This window comes from Eublepharis macularius, chromosome 6, assembly GCF_028583425.1.
Source record: "Eublepharis macularius isolate TG4126 chromosome 6, MPM_Emac_v1.0, whole genome shotgun sequence".
NCBI classification, from domain to species: domain Eukaryota; kingdom Metazoa; phylum Chordata; class Lepidosauria; order Squamata; family Eublepharidae; genus Eublepharis; species Eublepharis macularius.
The window spans coordinates 123,762,676-123,787,128 of NC_072795.1; the positions used below are offsets into that span (position 1 = coordinate 123,762,676).

General features: G+C 44.4%; 1 long non-coding RNA gene across 2 annotated transcripts in view; it reads left to right on the forward strand.

Moving 5' to 3' along the window:
• The window catches only part of LOC129332809 (uncharacterized), an 85,125-nt gene extending 61,329 nt beyond the window's left edge, over positions 1 to 23,796 (forward strand). The window contains exons 3-5 of one of the 2 annotated variants that reach the window (XR_008597339.1): positions 10,112 to 10,320; positions 22,429 to 22,566; positions 23,702 to 23,796. This is a non-coding gene — a long non-coding RNA (uncharacterized LOC129332809). The remainder of the gene's footprint in view (positions 1 to 10,111; positions 10,321 to 22,428; positions 22,567 to 23,701) is intronic. The other variant, XR_008597340.1, reaches the window with a different exon arrangement.
• The last annotated feature ends 657 nt before the right edge of the window (positions 23,797 to 24,453 follow it).

The following is a 24,453-nucleotide window of genomic DNA, read 5'->3' on the forward strand; positions in this document are numbered from 1 at the left end:
GGCCTGATGCAGTGGTAGTGCTATAATACTAGCACTTTCCCTGTGGGGCAGGGAGAAAGACTCATAGCCAGAATTCCTTGGGTCAGATGCCTGATATCTTTCAAAAACAAAATGATAGAATACACCCACTCCAGTTAACTATAGGCTACCGTTGCCTCCCTGCACCCTTTAACAGTACAGAAACCAGTAGGGGTGTGCATCTAGAAAATTTCGGTTTCAGTTTCGGCTCTGTGAATTCCAGAACACTCCCATTTCATTACTAGTTTCTTCTTGCTGGATCAGTCCCAGCTCGGAACTGAACCATTTGGGTTTTTGTTCCATTTCAGTTTGTTGTGCGTGCTTTGGCTTCATATGCACAAATGCACACTGTTGTTTTTTGGGGGGGTGGTAAACGAGGCTCTGGAGCAGCTGTTTTTGCACTTGACCAAAACCAGCGGCAACTATTAGTCCTCCTCCTAGTCTAAATGACTGACCCACTGAATTTTTCCTCAAGCACAGTAACACACACACAACAACAGACCCTTAGAAACCAAGTGTCGGAGGGTATACCAGAGGCAGCAGGGCATCCCCAAGTAGGAGAGTGCTGCAACAAGTGCAAAAAACAAGCATGCTTCATGTTCACTTTTTTCTTTTTCTATAGTGCCAATAACTTATTACCTTTGCATTCTACTGTTGCCTGTTGGTTTCATGTTTCCTTGTTCCCGTAAGGAAGGGTGAATCTAAACCTTTCCTTTTGATGCTCAGCGTTCCTCTGCAAAACGGGGCGTGCTCACTGCCGATCTTCTCCATTGCTGAACTGCAGGCAAGCAGGCAGGCAGAATGATTGCTTGAATTCCACCACCACCCCTGCAAAACTAGACCTATGTTTTCCCCTTAAGTTTCCCTTTTTGCTGTGGGGGCAGGAGGGGCTGTTTTTGAAAGGACAGAGTAGTGGAATGGTTCACAGGTTGGTGGGCGGGGGAAGAGCAATCCTAAACATGCCCATTCAGATGTGTGATGTATTCAATAGTGCTTACTCCCTGGGCAGTATCTTTCAAATTACAGCCCATGATTGACGTCTACCTTCCAAATATCTTCAGAGCTGATAGGCAGGGGAGGGGTCTCCCCTTGTGAGGTCCTGATTGGTAAGGGGGAGATGCACTCAAGCACATTGGTCTCATCTCTTCTCACTAATAGAGTTAGTTAATAATGGAAGGTGTCAGATACGCCTCCAGCATATCAGCCATGTGTCATGAATTTCTTGCTGCAGTGTGTAGGGTACCTCTGACAACATGCAGAGGGAACCTGTTTTGCTGACTGGTTGCTAGCTCCTTATCTTGCAGGTGTTTTGGTTACCATTTCCTGGCTGGCCTGTGAATGTGGCCTTGACATTCCAGCTGAGACTGCACCAACCTCCTAAGAGACTGAGCAGAGCTCATCCTTTCCCTTCTCCCCTCTCTCCTGGCTCCATGAAGCAGCGCGCCAAAATCCTAATGGACTTTCTTTTCCGTTGGGGGCAGGGAGTTTACCTTTTAATTAACCTTGTTTTGCTACCTTGCGTCACTTCAGCCAATGATCCTGTCTGACCATCTTGATACTGGTATTCTTCTTTAATAAAGTAACTTTAACTCATACACCTGAGTTATGCAGTGAAGTGCTTGGAGAAAATACCTGGCAAGACCTGACAGAAGGTCTCTCTCCCCTTGGGATCCGATTGGCACTGTTCAGGAAAAAAGAGCTGCTGTGCTGCCTTGCGAGGTGAGCCTGCCCAGTGCCGAAGGTATGAAACGAAATGAAACAAAAGGAAACACACAGACTTTTTAGCGGGAGAAACTCATTTCAATTTAGTTTCCCGGTTTTGGCTCAGTATTCTGAAAACTGCTTTAATGAGCCAAACCAGGTAGTTCTGTGAGTAATTTTGGCTCACTTCCCACCCCATTATGCATGCCCCTAGGAATGAGATCTGACATCAGAACGCCTGCCCTAACTCACAACAACCATAATTAGGAGCAGGGGGATTCTGTGCATAATTGTACATGATGTAAACATGATTCAGGTATCAAATTAAATGAGAAAATATAGCAGTAGAGTATCAGTCATGAATTTTACATAGGGTTGTTATGGGGGTGGGATTTCTTCTGAAATTTTCTGTTTTAGATATAGCAATTGGTTCCTCTTATTACCGTTTCCTCTTTCAAACAAGAGATTCACTTTAATTTCTCATTAGTTTATTTTTGAGGGTTTTTTAACCATGTGATAGTGTAGTTTCTGTATATACCACATGATGGTGTTCTATGGGCCCGTTTGTAACTTCAGCCCTTTCAGCCTTCCCTACCTCACAGGACTGTTATGAGGATAAAAAATGAAGACAGTGTGGTGTAGTGGTTAGGATGTCAAACTAGGTTTGACATCCCACCTCTTCTACAAAAGTTTCCGGGGTTACCTTGGGCCAGTCTCACTCTCAGCCTAACCAACCTCACAGGATTGTTGTGGGGGTAAAACGGAGGACAAAAGACTGATATAAACTGCTGGGGGGAAAGGCAGCCGTAAGAAGGAGGGTGGAAAATATCCCGTCCTTTATATAACCTGGAGATGGTGGTGATAAAGAACTTCCTTATGCTATCAGAGACAGTGTTACATAGTGGTTAGAATACATAGTACCTTTGAGATCTAATTGAATCTTTCTTTTCACGGAAAGGGAATTAATTTGAAACTGACTCAAATTCCTAAAAAGAGGAATAGAAACAGATTGCTGTATTTCAGGGAGAAATCCAGCAATTAAAAGAATTTCACTTAACAACCCTAGTTTTATACAGCCCTATTGATTATAGTTGGGAGAAGAAAACTGAAGAAAATTCTCCACAGCTATCAGGATCTTGTCCTCATTGCTGGATGTCTTGGAAAGGATCCTGATTGCGCAATGCTAAACAGAGGTACACCTTGTTCAGTCTATTATTTCTAAAACCTTAGAAAGATGCGTCTCTGGTTAGCCTTGCGCTGTAAGTCTGGGTACCCAAACTGGGTCCATGGGCTCACTTTTCAGATGGACTCAGAAGTGGGTTTGATATGTTCTGCTTGTGCTAGGCAGGGGTCGGTCACTTCTTCCGCCACCACTTCCATGGAATAAATGCCATTGCCAGAAGCTGAAGTAGCCATGGTGGTAGCAATGGAGGGCTTAGCCACTTTCCTCTTAGAAGGACAGCACCTCGTCTATGTAGGTTGGCCATTTTTTCTTTTGATATTTGTTTAACATCAGTGAGATCTTATTCTTGTGTAAAGAAAAGTCCATACAGCTAGAAGAAATTGCTTCAGACCAACATCTACATTGGTACTAAGGAGCACATGAGAACAGCCTGCGCAATATGTTCTACTCAATGTGGTGGTTTGTCCCCCTCTAGTGGCTAGTTGAGGAAGATGTTCATGTCAAGTTGCTATAGGTTCTGTCTAGAAAACTGACTAGTCAGATCCTATCTTATGACGTTCTGCCAACATATAGCTGTTTAGAAGGGAACTACAATCAGCTTTCCTTGTGGAACATCACAACAGATGACACCGAACTGACACTGTGGCCTCCTTCCCCTACACACCCAGTCTTTCAAGGGAGCTTACCTGCCGTTGTGGATATTGAGGTACCCCAATAAGGTTCTGAGGAACGTCACTGTCTCAACTCAAAAAAAGATATTTTGAGCTTCAGATGTTTCAGACCAAAGCTCAGCATGAAAAAATAAATGGCAGCTTTACTTCATATTTTCTGGCAGTTTGCAGATAGCAGAGGTTCTGTGTGTGTGTGTGTGTGTGTGTGTGTGAGAGAGAGAGAGAGAGAGAGAGAGAGAGAGAGAGAGAGAGAACTGAAAGATCTGAAGAGAGATTTATGGTGGGTCTCAAACGGCTACTGCAACATCCTCTATTTAATGTAGTCCACTAGCTTGAAGTATCCCAAGTTTGATGCCAGCTCAAATGGGGAGTCAAATCACGTCTTGTTTCTGAGTTAAGCCAGTGGGATTGATTGATATGGCTACAAAGGCAGAGATTCCTGTGACTCGTTTGTCAGTTGGTTCTGCTTTTCTGAAAAGAAAACACACACACACCAGAAATGAGCAAGAGAAAATGTCTGGTCGTCACCTTTGTTTGTATATTCCAATCACTCCTTCATTCTCTAAATCACTAAGAGGCAAAACATTGGGAACAATTGCTATGCAGAACAAACAAGGGAGGGGAAAAGAGAAATCCATTACAGGAAATACATCATATCCTTCCTCCTCTTCCCACACCAAATCCAATTAAACATGTGAAGACACACATATATACACACAGTCAATCATCCTCTACCTTCTCTTACACCATCAATGTTTCAACAACATTTCATGATGTTCCTTTCCAATACCCTGCCTGATCTACACACACTCTCTTCTTTACACTCCTCTGACACCTTTTAATCAGTTTCCAGTTTCACAATTTTGCCTTAGACACTCATGTCACAAAGCAATATAACACCATCTGGCAAACTGAACTTCTGCTGTTCTTTGTCAGCATCTTCTCTGGACAGAACCAGGATTCCAAACATGGGCCATTTCTGCACATTCTTATAGGGATGGCCCACTCACAGAATGCTGCTGGTGGCTTTCCCCCATGATTGTAGACCTCTCCATTTGCCAAATGCTCGCAGGCTGCTTGGTTTCTGTTTTTTCGGTGCCTTTTCTGGGACCGCACTTTCCCTGGTCTTTTCTTTCACTACGGGCTGATGGAGCTCTTCTTCAGCGTTCTTGGCTATGTGAATGATCAAAGCACACTGAGGAATCATCCAATCATGGCCCAGCCCCTCCCCTGAAGCTCTCAGCATGCAATCACGCATGTGCAGAGAAAAAAAAACATTTGAAAGGAAGCAATGATAAAAATGCCTGACCTCCCCTTCCAAACCGCAAGGTAAGCACTTTGGGGAAGTGTGTGTGGAGGCTGAGTTTTTGGAGTGACTCAGCAAAACACACACAAAAAGCAGGCAAAGGGCGGGAATGACCGGCTGTGTGGAAATGGCCACAGTCAGATTAAAGAGCCAGTGGGTGGGTGAGGAAATGGCCCTGGCCAAATGAAAATTGCAACACAAAGCAGGGGCTGATTAATTTGCATGTTGTGTGTAATTCGTATCCCCTTATAGCTTTGAAGCACAAGCAGGGCCAGAATAAGCATCCAGGTGAAATTCTGTACCTGGTGTCATTTCTTTACTGGTATCTAAGAAAGTCTAGAATTAGAATTCCACAAGTTTAGGCCCAGAAGAAACTGAGTGGGGAAAGATCATTAGGCGATCTCAGTTCTTAAAGACTTGTGCAGACCAGTTTTCCCATCCTCGTCTGTCCCCTCTCAACAGATAATAAAATGACCTCAACATTCTGTGTTTAAAAGCATAAGGAGAGTCTTGCTGGACCAGACTAGTGGTTCATCTAGCATCTTGTTTCACAGGGGCCAAGCAGCTGCCCTGAAGGACCAACAAACAGAAGCAAAGAGATCCACGTCTCTCTTTGAGGATGTCTCCTGGCACTGAATTTCAGGGGATTACTGCCTCTGGGTTACTGCCCTTTAATTACCATGTCTAGTAGCCATTGATGGACCTATCTTTCTAATTCCCTTTTAATGACATCTGTGCAAGTAGCCATCATTACGTTTACTGGAAGCGAATTCCACAATTTCATTATTTGTTAAATGAAAAAAGAACTTCATTTTGTATATCTCTGAGTTCTATTATCATGGGAGATGGAGAAAACTTCTCTGCTTTCTATACATAATGCAGAAGTTTACAAACATCTATCATGTCCCCTTCAAATATTTTTTTCTAAACTGAAGACTTCCAGACTCCTTTCCTCATAGGAAAGGAGGTCCAGCTAGACTTGTGCATGGAAGTTCATTTCTTTTCTTTCATTTTTATTATTAATTCATTCATTTTTATTATTAATTTATTATTATTATTAATTCCCCAAAGAACTCTTTTGTTATTGGGTTATTTTGCATGGTTTGGGTTTTTTTGTATTGCTGCTTTGTTTCCTTGGGTCTGTATCTTCCTAATTTTCTATCTGAACTGGACAAAGCTCAGGGGGATTGGAATACTCCACTAAAACATCTGCACTGCCAAATGTCAGACCAATAGACTGAAGCTCCTTCCCCCTTTTAGAGGCAATGAAAGGTGCCAATCAGCTGATTTTAAGCAAAAAATACCCTCCCACGGGGGCCTTCCCTTTGTTGTCTCACCAGGAATAACATCATTCCCATTCCCCGCACCTCCCCCCCAGCCACTTAAGAGGAGGTGGGGGTTGGGTTGGGAGCAGGGAATCCCCCACCCCAACCAGGGGACCTGGGAACCCTACTTGTGTACCTCCTGCTCATGTACTAGGAATCAGACACCTGCCCTCCAAATAGTCCAGTACCCAAAAGAACCGTAGGTCAGAGAATCCTTGTCGTCAGATATCATGTACACTGTCTCAACAGTAAAGAATGCTCCACCAGACTGTCTAAGTAACTTGAGGCTTCTTTGTTGAACTAGCAAGCCAAGAAAAAACAGATCAGAAAACAGAAATCAAAGGAGGGGATAAGATTTGAAGGAAAAGTACGTCATAGCTGTACTTGCTCACCCCCAATTCCATATCATTTACAAATAAATTAAATAGCACCTGTCCCAGTAGCGATCCTTTTGGGACCCCATGGCTCACTTCCCTCCATTGCAAGAACTGTCCATTTATTCCTACTCTATGTTCTCTATTGTTTAACCAGTTTTTTAATCCAAGAGAGGATCTGCCCTTTTATCCCATGGCTAAGTTTACTGAGGTGTCTTTGGTGAGGGACTTTGTTAAAACCTTTTTGGAAGGCCAAGAATACTAATACCTACTAGATTACCCTTGTCCACATATTTCTTAACCCATAGTTGGTGCGACAGAAATCCTTTTTGCAGAAGTGATTTCCCCTTAGCAGTCCTCCTTAAGTATGCTCAGTCACATGGAGCTGCCTTATACTGAATGAGACAATTGGTCCATCAAGGTCAGTCTTGTCTACTCAGATTTTCAGTGGCCCCGAGGCGCAGAGTGGTAAGCTGCAGTACGGCAGCCCAAGCTCTGCTCACGACCTGAGTTCGATCCTGGCGAAAGTCGGGTTCAAGTAGCTGGCTCAAGGTTGACTCAACCTTCCATTCTTCTGAGGTCGGTAAGATGAGTACTCAGTTTCTTGGGGGTAAAGCGTAGATGACTGGGGAAGGCAATGGCAAACCACCTCATAACAAAAAGTCTGCCAAGAAAACGTTGTGATGCGATGTCCCCCCTTAATGACTCAGAGCTTACACAGAGGACTATCTTTACCTTTACCTTTACCTTCAGGATCTCAGCTATACTTCTTTCACATCACCCACTACCCGATCCTCTTTAGAGATGCTAATAAAGCGATGGGACCTTCTGCCGGCCAAGTAGACGCTCTGCCACTGATCCACTGCTCCATCCCAAATCCATTCTAAGCCCCCGCCCCCCAGTATTGGTGACGCTGTTTTGCTGCTCTCCAGATTGACAGTTGACCAGGGCTGGATCTAGGTTTGCTGGTGCCCAGGGCAACCCTAGTCTGACCTCTCTTGTCCAATCAGCTGAATTTAAGCAAAAAATACCCTCCCACGGGGGCCTTCCCTTTGTTGTCTCACTCGACAGAAGTTGTCTCACTTCTGTGATGTCATCATGCAGGGCAAAGCATGCCGCCCGTGTGATGCGCCAGCAGAGGCAGCATGGGAAGCCGCCCACGCCATTCGCCTCCCTGCAGGACAGGGGGCAGCTGGCCGCCCCCTGTCCTGCAGGGCAGGTGAATGGAGCTGGCGGCCTCACAGCCCCCCGTGCTGCCTTTTGCCTGCCCTGCAGGACAGGGAGTGTGCAGCAAGCTGGCTGCTCCCTGTCCTGCGGGGCAAGCGAAAGGCAGCACGGGGGGCTGGAAGGCTTCCTGCACTGCAGCCGGCGCACTCCTGGAAGCTGGCAGCTGCTCCCGGCATCCCCTCCCTGGCGGTGCCAGGGGCAGACTACCCCCCCGTCCCCCCTCAATCTGGCCCTGCAGTTGACCATCCAATTTACTAGTAGAATGAATGACTGTATGCACTTGAAAGTGGAAACCGCCCTTTTGTTAATGTATGTGGTCAAAAAAAGGAAGAAGCGCTCATAAGAATATGCAATAAGTCCCGGCGCAAGTGGAATCTGACAGGGGAATGGGATCGAATCCACCAGTTCCTCCGCCAAACCAAAAAAACCCCACACATTCAAATTAGGTCTCACAATTTAAACGTGCAGGTTTTGATTGTCCCAAGTCTAGTTCAAAAGTGGAAGAAATGCTGGTTTTCCTCCATTGTGCAGAGAAAAGAATGCTGAGATTCAGCTTTGATACAAAGCTATTGCCGTAGTTGACAATTATGGGGAGCTGTTTTGACAGTTTAAAATTTAATGTACAGTAAAAAAAGCTTCCTATTCTTTTAAAAGTTGCATGCATACACTTCCACTGTAATGGACTTCCTCTCTTCCTCTTTCTCTCCCTGTGAATTTTCAGTGTTTACCCTCTCCAATTACAATGTAAAAGGGACTTTTGGAGAGACAAGACAATATTAAACATTTTTCTCTTTTTGCTTTAGCTTTAAATCATTTTCTTGACTTAAAAAAAAAACCAGCCTATTGTTTTTCTTTTGAACTTCCTGGTCTTCTAGCCTGAGAGTATGCATCTTTACTCCAAAAGAAATCCCACTGAGTCCAATGACACTTACTCCCAGGCAGAGGTGTTTTCTGGGAAAAGAGGTGGTGGAACTCAGTGAGTTGCCAGCACAGGGGGCAACTCTTGGCAGGAGGTAGTGCCCCTGGTACCACACGCTCCCAGGACTACACAATGACGTCACTTTGGGTCAGCTGGAACAAGGGGGGAGTTCACAAACCAGCGAATTGTCAGAGTCCATTTCTGACAAACCGCCACGAACTTTAGGCTGGTTTGTTTGGTTCGTTTTTTGGTTCATCACTGCAGACAGCCTGGCACCGATCAGTTTCTTAGGTAACAGGGGATGGACTTTCTGCAGACCTTCTGCTGAGCTGGAAGAGGCCTTCTGCTGGCCTGGAAGTGACCTTCTGCTGACCTGGAAGTGATGGTTTGCTGATCCAGATGTGATGATTTCACGAACCAAACGAACTGGTTCGCAAACTGGGGCAGGTTCATGAAAGTTCATGGTTCATGAAATGCAATGAACCATGAACTGTACGGTCCATTTTTTTCTGGTTCATGCCCATCTCTAGTTAGAATGAATGTCCCTGGAGGGCAGATTACAGCAGCAAGCTCTCCTCAACCTACATTCATTCATTTTGAGACTAGACGAAAGACTTGCCACTCTTTTGGGAACACTGGTTTCATAGTTATAGGTGCCACTTCACCCTTAAAATGAACATGTAGAGGAATTAGGGTTGACAGTCCCCCACCGGGGGCAGGGGATCCCCTGATCCCACCCTCAAGCCCCCACCCCGCTTACCTGGCTGGTGGGGGGAAAAGGCAGGGGAACGCGCCCCCTGGGTTGTGTTCCCAGGCAGCATGGTGCACTCCCACACTTCACAGTAGGCCTATTTGGGCCCCAAATGGGCTGAATAGGCCTGTTTGGGGCCTAAATTGGCCCTCTGTTAAGTGCAGAAGCTCACCAGGGCCCTCCCAGCAATGCTCCCACATTCTGCAGTGGGCCAGAATCAGGCCCATTTGGAGCCAAAATTACCCCACTGTGAAATGCAGGAGCACTCCAGGGCCCATCACACTGCCCTGGCAGTGCTCCTGCACTCCACATCGGGATGATTTTGCCCCCAAACTAACCTGATTCAGCCCTAAATAAGGCAAAATTACCTGCTGCAGAGTGCAGGAGCACATCAGGGCCCATTGTGCCACCCCAGCAGCGCTTCTAGAAGTGACATCATCATGCAGCCCGGAAGGCATCGATAAAGATGAGTTCCAGGTCTCCCACCTCCCACCCTCAGGGTAAGGGGACCTGGCAACCGTATGAGGAATGCCACCATACACATTAGCGATATTTAGGCTGGTCACTTGGAAGTCGCTGGAGACATTCACACTTTTACTTCTGTTACATCTCTCTTTTTTATACTGCTTTTAATAGGTGCCTGTTTCTACTGGAATGCTTTGCTTGAGCTCATGGACTTAATAACTGTGAAGCATTTACTGCAGTGGATCCAACCATCCTCCAAGAAGCCTTCTTCCAGGCTAAGAAACTTCAACTTAAGTGGCTCTTCCTCCAATTGAAGGAAGTTGGAGAAGGACTCCTTGGGCTGGAGGAAAGTTTCAATCTTCAGCCAAAAGGAATTTGAGGTATAAATATTGTAATAAATAAATACATATCTAAATAAATTTTGCTCAGTGGAGTGGAAGGATAGGGGCAGGATCTACTCTACTGTTAGCTGGCACAAACTTGATTGTGAGGTTTGACAACTTAGCAGGTGTTGCCTTCTGGTGGTGGTGGTACTAGCCACTGCATTCACACTCACTGAATTTGCAGTGAGGTCTGCAGTGTGGTGCCCGTGTGCACCAGGAAGAACATGTGCATCTAATTCTGAACAGGACCATAGAGTGTGGATGAATAGATCCACAAAACAGAGCCAGGGACAAATAGGGAGGATTTCTCTACAAACCCGAAGGAAGTCCCAGATAAACACATGAACATATATAAATACACACAAAAGTGGCTTATCCTGAATCAGACCATTGGTTCATCTAAGTCAGTATTGTCTACTCGGACAGGTAGTGGCTTTCCATCTCATCCTTTAATCCAGCTACAATCTCATCCTTTAATCGGAGATGCTGGGGATTTAACCTGGGACCTTTTGCATGCCAAGCAGATCCTCTATCACTGAGCCACAGCTTCTCAGATTACAGAAAAATCTGAAATCTTAAACAAATACTTTGAGGGATTAAAATGCCTCAAGTAATAAAAATTAACCTGTAGCCTTAAGAAAAGAATGCTTACTGAGCTCTCGACAACCATTTTGAAAGGGCTAAGCAATCCCACAAATATTGTTGAGCCTTCAAACCTTGGTTTCTGCAAAGCCGTGGTGGTGGTGGTGGGGAGTCCTTCGAGGCCCAAACAGCCCTGGAAAAGGTCCCACTCCCCTTCTCCTGTCATGTCCCTTGATGGAGGAAGACTCACTGGAGACAGGCACAGTGGTTACTCAGAGCTAAACTACAAGAGACAAATTACACAAGGATGTGTATGTGAAGGGAGTTGCAATGTTAGCTGGGAAGCTGAGTTTTAAAAGACAAATTGGAAGGCTCTGCCAATTTCCCGTCTTCAGAGCCAGCAAAGATGGTGCCTCAGAGGATTTGTTAATTTCCTCTTTGCCTCCTGAAGGCTCTGTCAGTTTCACCTCCCCTCCCATCCAAGAACTTGCTTAGCTTCCAATATCTGATGAGATCGGGCTATACCACGCTGCCTTCCCTCCCGCTTGTCTCTTACCATGGATTTATTTGGACGTGTGAACGATTGCTCACTCAGTACAATACATTTTTGTCTGAGAACTACTATAATCATAATATGCACTACGGCTATGCAAAATTCATTCTGAAGGCTACTGTTCCTGAGCAGCTTTCCTAAGAGGAAACCGGGGGGGGGGGAGGAAACATTGAATGAGTCATCCACAAAAATAGGCATTGAGCAGCGCACCTGTACAGTGTGGCTGTAGTGCATTCTCTTTCCTGCTTTCTGTACAACAGGAAATAATTGTAAGCACCCATCACACAAAAGCAGCTAGACTGGGAGCTGCAGCCATGTACTTTTGTTAATTGCTGTGAGCAACACAACGCAATCTCTATAAGTAGCTGGCTACATGATTAGCTATCTGTGTGTGTGTTTTATTTTTTACCAAAGGATGTATTTTGTATTGAAGCTTTTTTTTTAAAGTGTCTTGTAATATCAGGTGCAATTCTTTTATATAACAACATACCTAAACATTTATATAATGTTTGAATACTCAAGTGCTTTCCATACATTAACAATCCTTACAATAATCCAGTAAGGCAGATCAGTAACCTTATTTCTACAAATGGGGACCAGCAAGGACTTGCAGGGGCCATCTCATTTTCCCCTACTCCATCATGTCCTCTTTCCCTTTCCTGTCCCCATATCCTCTCCCCCTTTTCCTGCTTCCTTCTCTGCTTCCCACCCATCTTTGTCTGCCCCCCTATCGTCACCTTTCCCCCTTCTCCCTCCAGCAGCCTCTCCCCTATGACCCAGTTCTGTGGTGCCAGCTGAGCTGGGCCCAGTTGCATGGTGGGGACCTGCAAGGAATTGTGGGAGCACTTCACTTTCCCATGTATCCCCTTTCCCACACTACTTCCTCTTTCCCTCCTCCTGGCAGCCTCCATATGCTTACCTTGCCCTACCTTCTTCTCTCCTACAAGCCCACTAAACAGCTTACCTTTTATCTGACATCTTCATCTATATTTACAATATTAACTACTTTACATCATTTTTACATTGCCTTCCTCCACAGTGAGGACCCAAAGCAGCTTACATCATTCTTCTTGCCTCCATATTATCCTCACAACAACCCTCAGAGGTAGGTTAGACTGAGAGAGTGTGATAGGCCCAAGGTCACTCAGTGGGCTTCCACAGATAAGTGGTGATTTAAATCTGGGTCTGGGGACGGGGGCTGCTGAGGAACAGTAGCAAGCAGCCAGCCTGCGTCAGTCATTCAAATCATGTGATATCAAGTTGCCCAGTGTTGTTTCTGGGCCTGGCCCCAACGAGTCCTCCCTCAAAGGCCAAAATAGCCCTGGAAAGAGCCCTGCCCCCTCTGCCTGCCTTTTACTGACAAAAACCAAGTCTACTGGCTAAACTGTTATAATTGCCTAACAACAGCTATTGAGGGCAACTGGTTAAAACTACAGGTACTCTTTTTATTATTTTCAGATTTTTTTTCACCTCCTAATACATATAGTTTTTTTAGAATTTAGGTTTTTTTTCCTGCAAACCTGGGGCATTTTTCAGATGTGTGGGAAGATCTGTCTTTTATGTTCATGACTCCAGTCTTTGGATTTAAGTATCCTCAGTTCAGTGCAACCGGAGGACTAAGACAGTGGAAGGCTGAAAAATTCAACTGAAAATGGGGACCTTCCAGCGTGCATTCTTAAAAGTCAAACTACTATATACTGAACATCCATAAAACAAAGCCCATAGAAAGTCCATATTTAAAATTCTACCTAAGAAACATGCACTTTTACACTTGAGTACAATCTTAAAAGTGCATGTTATTAGTTGGAGATTACCATTTTTGCTGTACAGAAATACTGGCATCCAGCTCCTCTTCCCGTTGATGCATCCTCCTGGCCCATATGGTAGCTCTGGCATTGGGAATAGATTAAAGACAGACCTGCTTCATACAACTGGTAACTGACTTATGGAACTCCCACTGAGAGCTGAATGAGACCTTCAGGTTCAGAAGCAAAATGCCTCTGTTTGTCAGATGCTAGGAGCAGTCAGCCGTTAAGAGCTGTTGCTGGTGGATCCTGTGAATGGACTCAGGGCTTTTTTTCTGGGAAAAGAAGTGGTGGAACTCAGTGTGTTGCCCTCGGAGAAAATGGTCACATGGCTGGTGGCCCCGCCCCCTGATCTCCAGACAGAGGGGAGTTTAGATTGCCCTCCGTGCCGCTCAGCGGTGTGGAGGGCAATCTAAACTCCCCTCTGTCTGGAGATCAGGGGGCAGGGCCACCAGCCATGTGACCATTTTCAAGAGGTGCCAGAACTCCGTTCCCCCATGTTTCCCCTAGAAAAAAAGCCCTGAATGGACTTCTCTGTGAGCTTCTTACTGACCCCAGTTGGAAACAGATAGAAAAGTGAGGAAAGGCCTCCGTCTGAATCCTTGGACAGACACTACCAATCAGAGGAGATAATACTGGGCTAGATAGACCAATCTTCTTTCTCCGTATAAAGAAGTTTTCTATGATTTTAAGCTTTGTTGCTGGAATGTACAGCAACTGAGACAAACACCATCGGTTCTTATCTCCAGCCATGCATGGTAGTCCTGATGAATGTCCAGAGACTAAGCATGGGTTTTGAATTTCATCATATGCTTAATGCCTCTTGAGACTCAGCCATCAAGTAAGCATATGGTCCCTATCCTCAAGGAGGTAATGCCAAAGCACAGGGTGAAGTTAACCTAAAGGGTCAATGTTAAAATAATTATGGAAAAGCAAATCTTCGGTGGAGAACTGGCGAGCATGTTTGTAAATTTATTGCTCATTAATGGAGCTGGACTGACAGGTCAATGAACCAAAATCTATTCTTGCAATCCACAACATGGGAATTTTCTGTCCGGCTGCTTTGAAGTACTCTGCCAAAATGTGTCAACTTCCAAGGGCTGATGGCCATTAAGAACACGAGAACCACATTATAATGTCGGATCCAGCGTCCACCCAGTTCACAAACTACACAACGCATTAACAAAAAAGCCCAAAGTCTCACAAATCTCATCAGGTACTGGTAGTCTAATGTTCAGAGAAAGTTGTACCATGGGTGGCATACCTTTGATTGAAACTTCAGGAAATTAAAAAAAAATCTCCTCAGAATTAGCTTCAACAGGCCCTGAGACACATCTACAAGGAAGACACAATTACTGAAGAGAGATGTAAACTTCCAGAGTGGTAGAGATGGTTCAATCTACTCCACCTGGGCTAAGAGTCCATGGACAGTTAGTGTAAGGACAAATAACTTGGCACAAAGGACAATGAGAAGCAGGCAGCATGGAGCAGTTCTCTGATAAGAAAGAGGCAGTTCCAGGTAGATGAATGGCTCTGAATCTTTTGGGGCCTACAAGAGCTCTAGGGGATGGCTGAAGTTGATGGGATGAAGTCTGGCTGAGTCAGGCCATGAGGGCTTCTGGAACCTTCCCCTCTACATTACAAGGAATTTAAAGGAGAAAACCATGCTCTTCAAGCCAAATCCACTTTAAGCCTGAAGCACATATGTGTTTCCATATTCTTCAAGTTGTAGAAAAAGACTTTTAAAACCCCTCAATACTTGCCTGTCAGCAACTCTTAAATGCTGAGAAAGTTTATTGCATTAGTCCAAAGGCCGTTACAATCGGCGGGGGGGGGGGGGGGGGAATGCAAATCAGATATACATAAAGTATAAGAATTAACAGAGATAACAGTGAAAACAAATTAAAATGAGATTAAAATACAAAAAAAAATGTATTGTTTCAAAATTATATCTTAATCGGAAGTCGTAGGTGTGGGAACTTTCCTCTTCCAATCAGTTCAAAAACTGTGGTTATTTTCTCTAATATTTCAAGGGCACCCTGAATCATTCTTCATGCTGCAACAAAAATGGTGGCCTAATGTGCCAGTTGTAGTCCTGAATGAGTCCTGGTTTTGTGCAAGACTAACAGTGTCTCTTAGGACAACCGGATTGCTCTCTGTCCTTGTGGTCATTTAGCAGAGGAAGCAGCTGCCAACTTGCTCTCTGTGTGCCGCAGCCTCACATCTAGAGGTTGCCAGAGGTAATATTACAGCTACCAGCTCAAGGGAGGTCAGGTCTGGCCTGGCTTCTTAGGGCCAAGCTACACGTGACGAATGACACTTGAACGGCAAGTGAACAGACTCACGTGTATTCCTCCCTGTTCACTTGCGCTCCACTTGTGCTCCACTTGATCACTACGTGAGTATGTTCACTTGCCGTTCAAGTGTCATTCATCACTTGTAGCTTGGCTCTCAGTCTGAAAAGCATTTGGAAGATTCACGCTTGCTTGTTTTCATACCAGCTGCCCTAACTGAATCTTTCTGAGAAGTTTCTATATTTTGAATCTTTTGGAAAACGGGAAGAGCAAAGGTTCTGCCTCCTTGATGTTCTTCTTGGTACATCACTCATCCTTTCCTGTCTTTGTTTCTCATGCATGCAGTTTTTTAGTGACCAGGAAAATCACCAGCACTCTGTACCGCCTGCTGCTCCAACCTGTTTCTCCCTGCTTCTTAACAGCATATGAATGAATGATGGTCATTGTCTCTCATTTTACTAAATCAAATGGAAATTTCTGACACTGCAGCTGGATAAACTGTAATTAAATCACCCCAACTCTTTTTAAGAAAAGGTGTTCTGAACAAAGCATACTTCCTGGGAAACCTCAAAAGTGGCTTCTTTGTCCGGTCTTGTTTGGGTCATTATCCTTCACTGGTGACCTGTTCCAAATTTGCAGAGATGTGCTGAGATGGATGAATTACAAGCCTTCTGTGAGCAGGCAACAGATGTAAGAAACAATCTTGACATGACCATAGAGCTTGCAGGTGGATAAAATGTGCTCACATGTTCCCTAGGGCAAGAGGGAGGCTTTTTCTTGCCATTGACTTCTTTTGCTGCCCTTGAGTTTAGTTCTGTAGCTTTTTGGGGGGGAGAAACACCCTAGAATTACAGTTACTCTTACAAACAGATCTGAATTACAAGGTTTGGTTTTTTACAGGATGCTCTTAAAACTAACAAACATTTAAGACCAGAGAATTAATGTGGCCCCCAAATTGCACAAAATTCTACTCTTGAATCAATTTTGTGTGTTGCGAGGATGTTTTCATTCATGCTAGTATCCCTTCCTTCAGATATTGCCTTGTTCTGGTTGTACAGGAATATCAAGCAATGCTCTGGAAGCTGCAGTCTAAAATAAACATGTTTAGTGTAGACTTGCCAGCTGAGCAGGATTTTGTTAGTCCAACCAATAAAACCACATTCTATCTGGTAATCAGAATTTTGCTATGAAAACAGGATACTTCAGAATGACAGGGTTTTTCTCTGTAGAACTTTCTTTATTTAAACTATAAACTATAAACAATAACAATAACTATAAACAATAAACATAGAGGATATGAAAAAAACACAACATTCTAAACAGAAGACAAACTAACAATACATAAACAAATTATGTATAATTTTTTTTAAAGACCCTAAAATTATACTACAGGTTGAGTTCCGATCACCTCCGCAACAAATATGTATCATTTCTAGAGTCTCACTTATTCTAAGTTCATCATAAGCAGGGCTTTTTTTCAGCTGGAACGTGGTGGAACGGAGTTCCGGCACCTCTTGAAAATGGTCACATGGCCGGTGGCCCCGCCCCCTGATCTCCAGACAGAGGGGAGTTTAGATTACCCTCTGTGCCACTCCAGCGGCACGGAGGGCAATCTAAACTCCCCTCTGTCTGGAGATCAGGGGGCGGGGCCACCAGTCATGTGACCATTTTCGCTGAGGGCAATTTAAACTTTAAAAAACTCCCCCCTTGTTCCAGCTGACCCAAAGTGACATCATTGTGTGGTTCTGACTTCCACCACTGAGTTCCACCACCTCTTTTCCCAGAAAAAAAGCCCTGATCATAAGAGCCCTCTTTTTTCTATTGTTCATATTTTGTAATCCATAAATCCAGATGTTATCAAATCCTTGTTATCCATTTCATGTAAAAAGTCTGTAAACGGTTTCCATTCAGTCAAGGAGTTAACTGATGTCCTTTCTCTAATCAATGAAGTAAGTTTTGCCATTGACGCAAATTCCAAAACTTTTATCCCCCATTCCTCCACTGTAGGCAATGTTGGAGTTTTCCACTTTTGTGCATAATGTATTCTTGCTGCCGTAATTAAGTATAGTTCATGTATAAAGTACATCAAAAGGGGAGCATGAGTGAAGAGTGTTGAACCTGGCTTTGCCTGCTTTATGATCCCACAGTCCATGGCCCAAAGAACTTTCCTCCCAGTCTAGCTCTGATAGTGGAGGTGAGCCAGGTAGGGAGAAAAGACCTCGAATCAGTAGGTCTTGGGGAAGTAATGGTGCAGGAACAGGGTTCTGCTGTCCACACTTATGTACCCTTTTTGGTGTAAGAAAGACCCTCACCTTTTTAAAAGTAAATGAGGCAGTCCCATGAATCAGCCAGCAAAGCTGTCTTTACGATGTCTAGTTGGGTCCACAGAGGCATCATGCTCTGCGTTTTAAAGTTTGGAAATCACTGTCCCAGAGCAGTGGATTAATTGCTGCTAGAATGTAAATTTCAAGAAGAACATATGGCCGTGGATTGAATGCTCGCTGCAGCGGGAAGGAGGGAGGGAGGGAAAGGGGCTTTTGACGAAGCCATATTTCTGTCTATGAGAGAATCCCCCCACCCCCAATTTCAGAATGAAAGAACCAGGAGTTAGCCAATATAAAATTAATGTGATATACCATGCAGCAGAAGGACTCAAGCACATAGTTTATGGTGATAAATGATTTTCCATGACAGCGAAAATATGACAATGAAAGGAAGACAAATGCATTTCCTGGATTGCTCAGTAATTCTGATTAGGTTGCCTTTCCTGTAAAGGATTATGTCGGACAAGCTGACATGATCACCTGGAATTACCTAATCCAATAGGCATTATGTGTGACAGATAAAACATCTGTTTAAAGAAAATAAAGTGCACTTAGCCATGGGGCTTAAGATACTGACCAAAACCAGATCAAATAAAAGGCATAGAGTTTCCCCCGGCAAAGACACCACTGAGCGCTTGCAAAACAATTTACGGTCCAGCCAACCCATGGCTGGCCATCCATTTTCACTCCTATTGATTAGTAAGCTGCACTTCACTTGACCAAGCTAATTGCACAGTCCGCTGAGGGGGGTTGTGAATGAGATTTAAAGCAGAGTCACTCCGAGAGGGGGAGTACTGCAGCAAAAAAAAATTCTGGAATAAATGCTGAAAAGAATTGAAACAAAATTGCTTGGAGGTAGCCCTAGGCAAGGTTGAGCCCAAGTTACAAACTTTTCTCTGATGAACACTGTTCATGCCATTTGCCGGTATGCGAAGCCTTTTGCCTAGGATATAAATCCCATTGAACAACGAGACGAGAGTTCTGGTTATATTGTTTCTAGCACCCTGCCTCACCATCCTATAAAGCTGCGCTTGCTCTATGGACAGGTATATGTAGTAAATGATTTGTATATGGTGCCCCGAAATCCCCACAAAAGTTGAAATAAATATTTGAATTCTGCAATTTTATTTATTTATGTCATTTATGTTCCACCTTTCTCACTGAGACTCAAGGCAGATTACACCATGGCCATTTCCACACACGTTGAATACTGCACTTTCAATGCACTTTAGCAATCCTTTGGAAGTGGATTTTTTGTTCCACACATGGAAAAGCAGTTCCAAATGTTCACCAAGGAGTATTGAAAGTGGATTATCTGACGTGTGTGGAAGCAGCCAGTGTGAGATTAGTACAGTCAATATCAAGGACAATTTCATAAACAATGTCATAAGGTAAATAAACACAAGCTTACAAAGATATAACATTAGCAAGAATCCAATAAAGAGTTGAAGAAATGCTTCAACAGAACACAAGCAATTCCAGGGCTGACATAGGAGCACATATTTAAAGTAACAGAGAGTACAGAAGGCCACGCAGTGGTGAAGTCTCTGCCACTTGCTCTTAAAATGTGAAATTTTTATCTCCAAACGCAAAGCCTGGCATCTCTTGATAGTTTGGGGGGATACCGGTTTGGTGTAGTGGTTAAGAGTGTAGGATTCTAATCTGGAGAACCGGGTTTGATTCCCCACTCCTCCACTTGAAGCCAACTGGGTGACCTTGGGTCCGTCCCAGCTTCTAAGAGCTGTCTCAGCCCCACCCACCTTACATGGTGATTATTGTTGCGGGGATAATAATAACATACTTTGTAAACCGCTCTGAGTGGGCATTGTTGTCCTGAAGGGCAGTATATAAATAGAATGTTGTTGTTGTTGTTGTTGTTGTTGTTGTTGTTGTTGTTACTGCATCTGAAGTATAAGCATCAGCTTTGAAATAGCTTGTAGCTTTGAATGTCAGTCAACAAACACTATCAAATATAAAATACCATTGCATGTCACTATTATCAAATGCAGATGCATTTCAATGATCCAATCAAATAATAAAAATCATTGCATACTAGCTGTTACATACCGTCAGTTATCAACTCTCAAAATTTAAATGTGAAATCAAATATATATCATATATGGTGGTGTGTGACAAGTCATAGAAGGGGCTATGCCCCTTCAGACCCCCTTCAGGGGGTACTCACATGACTTAATCCTCGTCATCCAATAAAGGACCCTGGGCTGCATGGAACGGACTTTCAGAACAGCCTAGATTTCAGACATCAGCTCATTTCATTTGTGGTGTTCCTAGAGGCTCAGTCCATGACGTAAGGAAGTTAATTTTGGATGATAAAGTGAAACAGCTGAAGGGAAGTAAACTGTGTTGGTTTAGGGTTTTTAGCCTCGCAGGCTTCAGCCATAATGTCGGACCATAATCTCATACTGGATAATAATCATACCTCTTCCTGATGCCCCAGTCTGCTTAGGGCAGACTGCTGTTTGGAAGGCAACCTCCCTGATTGGGCTAAGATCTGGCCTGAGTTCTTTGAAGGAAGATTTGATAGGTAGATCCTCTGGACTGGACCAACAGCGTTAGGAAAAATAAAGTACATCTGAGAGATGGAAGTTAGAGAAGCCTTGAGGCAAACCTATCTAACATCTTATGTCTAAGGGCCAAGCTACAAGTGATGAATAACACAGGTTGGACACTTGTCAGCTTCCTTCAAGTTTTGATGGGAAATGTAGGCGTCCTGGTCTTGCAGCTTGGCTCTCCGACTGCTGTCCAATGGACTTTTAAACTGTCACTTGTCCAACATTTTGCCAAGCTGCCTACATTTCCCATCAAAACTTGAGGGAAGCTGACACGTGTCCAACCTGTGTCATTCGTCACTTGTAGTTTAGCCCTAAGTTAGAAGAGAAGCACGTGAGAGCAAATACAGAGGCTTACTGAACACGGCTAGACAAGCATGGTGTGCTCTGATGCCAGCACTGTCAGCAACAATCTCAGATGCAGTCACAGATGTGGCATTGCACTGCTACCCCAATTCTTTTAAAATGTAGGTGCAGGGATTGGGCCCAGACCTTCCCTAGGCAAGCATGTGTTCTGCCACTGAGGGCCAAACTACAAGTGACTCCTGACACTAGTTGGACACTTGTCAGCTTCCCTCAAGTTTTGATGGGAAATGTAGGCAGCTTGGCAGAATGTTGGACAAGTGACAGTTGAGAAGTCCATTGGACAGCAGTCGGAGAGCCAAGCTGCAAGACCAGGACGCCTACATTTCCCATCAAAACTTGAGGGAAGCTGACAAGTCCAACTAGTGTCAGGCGTCATGTGCAGTTTGGCCCTCATTTGCAAGTTCCTCCAGAGGAGGGTGTAAGACACAGCAGGGAATGGGGGTTTGAAATGGATCTGGGCATGATCTCAAGTATTCTGGTGGACATTCATGGCAGGATATATTATTATTATTTACACATCACTTTTAGCAGGCAATGTTTTTACAATGAGTGTCTCTGTTGCATGCTTGCAAACAGTCCTGGAAGAGAAGAGTTTAAGGAATGGGTCTAACAAACTGCAACAATGGGAATGAGACAATGGGATCAGGTCACCTGGTATGATATAAAGAATGAAAAGATAATCTGGGTTCAGGAGAAGCCCATACAAAAGGCTAATGCCGTAACATGTTACTACTCATCGGCTGTGACTATCAAGATTTGAAATCCCATTTGGTTTCAGCAGGGCAGTGGTTTGATGGGACAGGGTTGGAAGTTGACGTGTGGATGCCTGCAGAGCAGAAAGCAGGTTGCAGACTGAACAAGAGTTTGGTATCAAGAGCGCAGAACTACTTATTGCTCTCATTTGTATTCGCAAGCGTGGCCATAGCAGAAGAGCCATAATTATACAAAGGCTGATTCCGCACATGTTGGATAATGCACTTTCAATGCACTTTTGAGGTGCATTTTTTGTTCCGCACATGAAAAAATCCATTCCAAATGATCTATAAAGAGGATTGGAAGTGCATTATCCAACATGTGCGGAATCAGCCAAAGAGGGACTATTGAGGCAGCAGAATGTTGAACTTCTCTGAGATGGAAAATAAGACAGAGGACAATGGATGTGCCCCAATTTAGGATATGATTTGTTCTCTTAAGATGCATTGCTGTCCAAGGAAGCTGCTAAGCAAACATTTGCATGTGTTTAATTTTCCAGTCGATAGATATGGGGAGCTTGATAGGGGAAGACTGGATTAAATTATTAGGAACATTTTTTTAAGCTCTATTTTTTCCTTAAATCGGAAAGAAAGCATAGGCTGTTTTTCACTCTTGTTTCTTGGGAGATCTGTTTCTTGTCACATCATATATTGCTGTGCCATTAAAAAAAAATCTCGGTAATCTAATAGCCTTGTGGCTATCCTGGTCTCTACAGGCAAGCGTAAGGAGGAAACCAGGAACATTTCAGCTCTGTGCAGCTCATGGACTGCTTGGCAGGAGGAAAGAGTGCAAAGACTGGGTTGTCTCAGACCAAACGGACTTCAATGCTAATCTCTCTCCTGTTTCATCTTTCCCCAGGTTCTTAGCCGGCACACATCATTCTGTTGTACTTGAAGATTCACACACTCCTTTGCGGCTGTTTTATTTCACTCCTCGCTCCACACAAAGTACAATGAAAGCCAGGAAAGGAAGCCTGAGCTCTGCACACTGTCAGTGGTACGTAGTTTTGGCTGTTGTTTCCGTTTGATGCCTTCAGTTTTATCCCAGGATTATACAGGATGAGAATAAAGGAAGATTTACATGCCTGAACACAGGTCAAATGACAGTCAGAAAACACATGTCTTCCAGCTTTTTCACCTGAATGGTATTCCTGGAAACCATTCCATGAAAAATCCTCTAAGCGACTGTGGCAGAAATTGCCAATAGGAGTTTTCTCCTTATGGTTAACTGAAATTGGTTGGTGGTGATTATGTTTTTCATTATTCCAAAACTCTTTGTTTTATCCAGGCATCAGCATAGTCATAGCAGCATTAATACATATATGAATGATACACTTGTCACTTTCTAGCATCATACCCAGGGCTTTTTTTTCAGCAGGAACGTGGTGGAACGGAGTTCCGGAACCTCTTGAAAATGGTCACATGGCTGGTGGCCCCGCCCCCTGATCTCCAGACAGAGGGGAGTTTAGATTGCCCTCCGCGCCGCTCAGTGGCGCAGAGAGCAATCTAAACTCCCCTCTGTCTGGAGATCAGGAGGTGGGGCCACCAGCCATGTGACTATTTTCTCCGAGGGCAACCCACTGAGTTCCACCACCTCTTTTCCCAGAAAAAAAGCCCTGATCATACCCAAGTGTGATGAAAAATCAGAGACAAGGCAAGTCTATGCAGATGAAGGGGGAGATGTTTAACAGTTGGATTTATCAGGGACTTTAAGGAAGTTTGCAGCCTGATCCTCTGCAAGTTGCAGATGCATTGAAATGTAGAGAAGTTTCTATCAACCAGGGCCATTTCTACACGTCCTAATAGTGACAGCCTACTCACCAAATGCTGGCAGCTTTCCCCCTTCACTCCACATTTCTCCATTTTCAAAAGGGTTTGAAGCCATTTGGCTTCTGTTTTTTCGATGCCTTTTCAGGGATGTGGGGAAAGGGCATTCCTAGAAAAAGCGCCGAAAAAATGGAAGCCAAACAGCCTGCAACCCTTTTGAAAACAGAAAGGTGTGAAGGGGGAAAGCTGCCAGTGTTCGGTGAGTGGGCCATCCCTTTAAGGGCATGTGGAAATGGCCGAGGTAAAACTGGAGGATTTTGATGTCAGTTTGATGCATTTTTTAATTTTCTGAAATTTTCTTTCAGCTCCTGTTCCACTGAACCCAACATTTCAAAACGCACCAAACTGATATCAAAGACCACCACCTTTGACGGATTAATAAAAACTTTTCTGCAAGTCATATATGGGATAATGTCAAATGTTAATTACTACTCTATGTCAGCGGTCCAGTCATGTAACATTTTCACACTTGGGGTCACTCTAAATGTTACTTCCTTCATGAGTTGGTCACAGAGCCAACCCAGGCTCACGCAGACACACAGCAGCTCAAGGGAATGGCTTGCATTAAAAAAGGAGAGACCACAGGAGCTTGGAAAGCTGCGGCCAGGGGAGGGAGAGCTCCTGCCTTTTCCCCAAGCTTTTTTCCCCATGCAAAAAGAGCATGTGTGGGGGGGGGGGGTGGAGTTCCTGTTTTGTCTGCTCCACAAGGAGCTATTTTATGCATATGTGGCAGCAGGGCTCAGGGATCTGCTGGCTGTCACACGAGAGGACCAGACAGACATTGAGGGGCTGCTTGGGCAGTTTGTGGCTGTGGCTTATGTCCTCCACCAGCCCTCCTCCCATCCCACTGCCCGCAGGAGTGGCTTGGGGGACACTGTGGGTTTGCCCCTGTGGATGTGGCCAGGTAGCCTTCCAGCCAAGGAGCAAAGATCACTCCCTAGTGGGAATGGCCCCCTTCTCATCTACTGGGAGGGGGTTGGGCCTACAGGCCACTACCATGGCAGGCTCCAGAGCTGCCCCAAGTGGCTCCCCCAAGGGTGCGTCCCCTGCAGCGATT